The sequence below is a fragment of the Taudactylus pleione genome, unplaced genomic scaffold (genome assembly GCF_031769625.1).
Source record: "Taudactylus pleione unplaced genomic scaffold, aTauple2 ptg000178l, whole genome shotgun sequence".
NCBI classification, from domain to species: Eukaryota; Metazoa; Chordata; class Amphibia; order Anura; family Myobatrachidae; genus Taudactylus; species Taudactylus pleione.
Window position 1 is genome coordinate 12,118,276 of NW_028284580.1, and position 4,261 is coordinate 12,122,536.

Genomic DNA, 4,261 nt, shown 5'->3' on the forward strand with positions numbered 1-4,261 from the left:
TTGTTTAACACTCATTTCATCTTTTTTAGTTTTTTTTTGTTTTCGGACCCAAAGAAGTTTTTTGAGGACATCTTATATATTCGAGTTGGGTAAGTCCATTTTTTGTCTTGCATTTGCGAATGAATTACGGCATTTTTGACTGTTGGTGTAGCGCCTTGCATTTGCGAATGAATTACGGTATTTTTGACTGTTGGTGTAGCGCCTTGAATTTGCGAATGAATTACCGCATTTTTGACTGTTGGTGTAGTGACTTGCATTTGCGAATGAATTACCGCATTTTTGACTGTTGGTGTAGTGACTTGCATTTGCGAATAATTTACCGCATTTTTGACTGTTGGTGTAGTGACTTGCATTTGCGAATTAATTACCGCATTTTTGACGGCTTATTCATCATATAATCCAGTTTTGCTTTTCCCTTTTCCATTTTTTGGGTCCATTTGAACCCTATTTGACGTACGGTGTGCAATGTAGTTTTCATCGATGGCCAAATGTGTTTTTCCGCTATTTTCTGTGTTGGCTTGCAACAATTTTTAAACAAAAAAAACACCCTCTAAATTTTTGAAGTCTCATTGTTGCCTTTTTTACAGTTTATACGTATCATGACAATACCCCGGCATGTAAGCAGCTATGGATGGTATCAGAAAGCTAAGTTGTTTTTTCTTACTTTTGGGGTGGGTCAAAAGCCTTACATTGTAAACTTTGAATTTCAGGTAGATCTGGGGCGAATTGTTCTGGCCCTGCTCCCGGAAGACGACCAACCTCAAACTCGTCCCAGGCGTAGGCATCGTAGGCATGCAAGGCCCCAGATATTTCGAACACGTGTCACCCTTTTTGGAATGCCCGATGATGAGGTTTTAAGACGCTACCGTCTACCTCCCAAAATCATCATAGACACTCTCTCATTAATAGAAAGTGATCTTGAGCGGCAAATTGACAGTCCAACAGCAATACCACCACTGACGCAATTTATGGCGGTGTTACATTTCTGTGCCTCAGGATCGTTTCAAACAACGGTGGGAATAGTGGCGGGCATCTCCCAATCCTCCTTTTCCCGGATCCTGAGGGCAGTGATGGAGGCACTTTTCAAGCACCTCCATCATTTTATTAAAATGCCTTTGGATATGGGTGCCCTTAGTGTGGCCAAGGCCAATTTTTACCAAATAGCTGGCTTCCCACACATCATAGGGGTTGTGGATGGTACTCACATACCACTTCAGCCTCCAGCACGGCTGGAGGCAATATTTAGAAACAGGAAACACTATCACTCCCTGAATGTAATGGTGGTATGTGATGCCTCCCTCCAGATCCTGTCCCTGAATGCTAAATTACCCGGAAGTGCTCATGACTCCTTCATCATCCGGCAATCAGGGATATGGCAGAAATTAACCAACCTACAAGCTGGTGATGCGTGGCTTCTGGGTAAGTGGAGACCTTTAGTACATAACAATGTTAAGCTTGATACACAGTGTTCCTGATGTGGTCTATTTTTGTTCACAGGAGACAGTGGATACCCTTGCATGTCCTGGCTGCTCACTCCTTATTTGGCTCCCACACCAGGGCCACAAAGTGCGTATAATTCCGCACTTACAGCCACCAGGCAAGTGGTGGAGCGCTGTATCGGCCTTTTAAAAGGCCGATTCAGATGCCTCCACCGCTCTGGTGGCGAGCTCATGTATGTGCCGGATATGGTGTCGAAAATTGTGGTCCTGTGTGGGATATTTCACAACATTGCCATAAGGAGTGGTGTCCCAATGCAGCCAGAGGATGCCTTACCTGAGGATGGCCCCCCCGAGGTTGGTCGAAGGTCAGTATGTGGGGGGGCCATACGCGATGATGTGGTGGCCAGATTTTTTAGGTAAGTTTGTTCAAAACTCCAGTGTTTATACCTAATGTGTTTTTTTTTTTTTTGGCAAACATCTAATTTATTTTTAATTTTCTCACCATCTTCTGTTTGTTCACATAATCTTTGGCACTCCAACGCTCACTACTTCCTGCTACCCTTACCAAACCTGGATCTGGTCCTTTTGGGCATATATTCTGGAACCCATATCGCAACGCCATGTTTGTGGAATCATGTTGGCATGGTCCTTCGTCAACCAGTTCTTGATTTTGTGTTTTTATTTAATTATTTCTTGGTATGTGTTGTATTTGAATTTATCACTGTGTATTTTTTTTGGGAGTGACCACTTTGTTTTCTCTGTTATGTGGTGAATAAATGTTTGAAGAGTGAAATGGTCTTCCTTTTTTGGGACGTTAACAGCAAGTGTAACCAGGTTAACACAAGTTACATTTGACTAAGGGGTAAACCAGTACTGACGCCAGTTGAGCAAAACTGAAATATGTTTTCAGCTTTCCAATCCACACCAAAAGGAAGCCTGGCCCAACCTTGGGATTTGTAAGATTGGCCTAAGCAGCTTGCGCACCAAGTAGGAACCTGGAAAATGTAGAAATCTGAAATTGACACTACACCCAAAAAGGGAAATTACATTGTTACTGTTATGTGTTTCTGGTGTCTGTTTGACATACAAAGACAAAACACAATCTAACTTTTAAAAAAGGGAAATCCTTGCAGGAACTTATGTCAGGCTAAACTATCTTGGTTTTGGTTTTTAAAAATGAGCCACAACGTATATTTGTCTTTAAAAATTTATTGGGCAAATAGAACAAAAAAAAAAAAACTAATGCCGAAGGAGGCCAGACAGCCGGTCGAGGGCCACCAGAAGGCCGATTACATGGTGGCGCATCTGACCCACAACATCCGCCACCTCTTGCCGACGCCTCTGTTCCTCTGTGGGTGAGAAAAGTGTGTGGGTTAATACAACAATAGGGACTCCACAGAAAAACATAAAAAAAAAAACAAATCACTCCTAAACCCAAAAACATAAATAAAAAGGGTGGGCTGGCAAAAATACAAGGCCTAGGTGCAAATTCCCACAGGTATGATATGTGTATGCTTAAATCACCAGGAAGAGGTAAAGGCAAACCTTCACAATCAACAAAAGTCAAGCCACAAAAACACGAATAAAGGCACGACACATGATTACATACAAACAGTTTGTGCTTTAAAAAAAAAATAATAAAAAACATACCGGGAAACAAATCGGGAGCTCCGGCAAAACCTCCATGATCCTCCTCGGAGGATCCGTCATTCCCCAAAGAATGGGGCGGAGTTATGCTGGACTCCGGGGAGGGGGTAATTGGAAGAGGGGTGGGTGGAGGAGAGGGGGAAGTGGGACGGAGGGGAAGGAGGCCCGACATTTCCGGGAGAGGGTCTGGGAAGGATGGGGAGGAGTGGGGAATAGGGGAAAGATTTGGGGTGGAGTGTTGGCTGGGGGTTGGGGAGAGTGGGCGGGAACGCCGACGTTGACGGCGGAGTCTTGGCTGTCCCCCTAAAATATGTCAAATAAATTGCGTTTAGTTTATGGACAAATCCGGGCAAACAAACAAAAAAAAAAAAATAAATAAAACCAAAAAAAATAGCAGTAGAATTAAAAATTCATAAAAAGAGGGAAAACATGCAGACGCAGATATGAGTACAAATAATAAATAGAACAGACAAGAAAACATGCACACGCAGATATGAGTACAAATAATAAATAGAACAGACAGGAAAACATGCACACGCAGATATGAGTACAAATAATAAAACGAACAGACAGGAAAACATGCACACGCAGATATGAGTACAAATAATAAATAGAACAGACAGGAAAACATGCACACGCAGATATGAGTACAAATAATAAATCGAACAGACAGGAAAACATGCACACGCAGATATGAGTACAAATAATAAATAGAACAGACAGGAAAACATGCACACGCAGATATGAGTACAAATAATAAATAGAACAGACAGGAAAACATGCACACGCAGATATGAGTACAAATAATAAATAGAACAGACAGGAAAACATGCACACGCAGATATGAGTACAAATAATAAATAGAACAGACAGGAAAACATGCACACGCAGATATGAGTACAAATAATAAATAGAACAGACAGGAAAACATGCACACGCAGTTTGCCCCACAAACACAAACATTAAAACCACAATACATAACACTTACTTGCCAGGATCTGCATGCGAAAGCATGCCAGCAAGCGGGGCGTTCGCCGTTGCAGGTCGGACCACCTGCGCTCCAGCTGCCCGATGTTGCGGCGTGATCCGAAGGACCGCAGGCGGGACCGTACCTCCGCATACGCGGAGCGCTTCTGCCGGTTGGTCATGGGTTCTGGCTGGCTGGTGATCCGGCG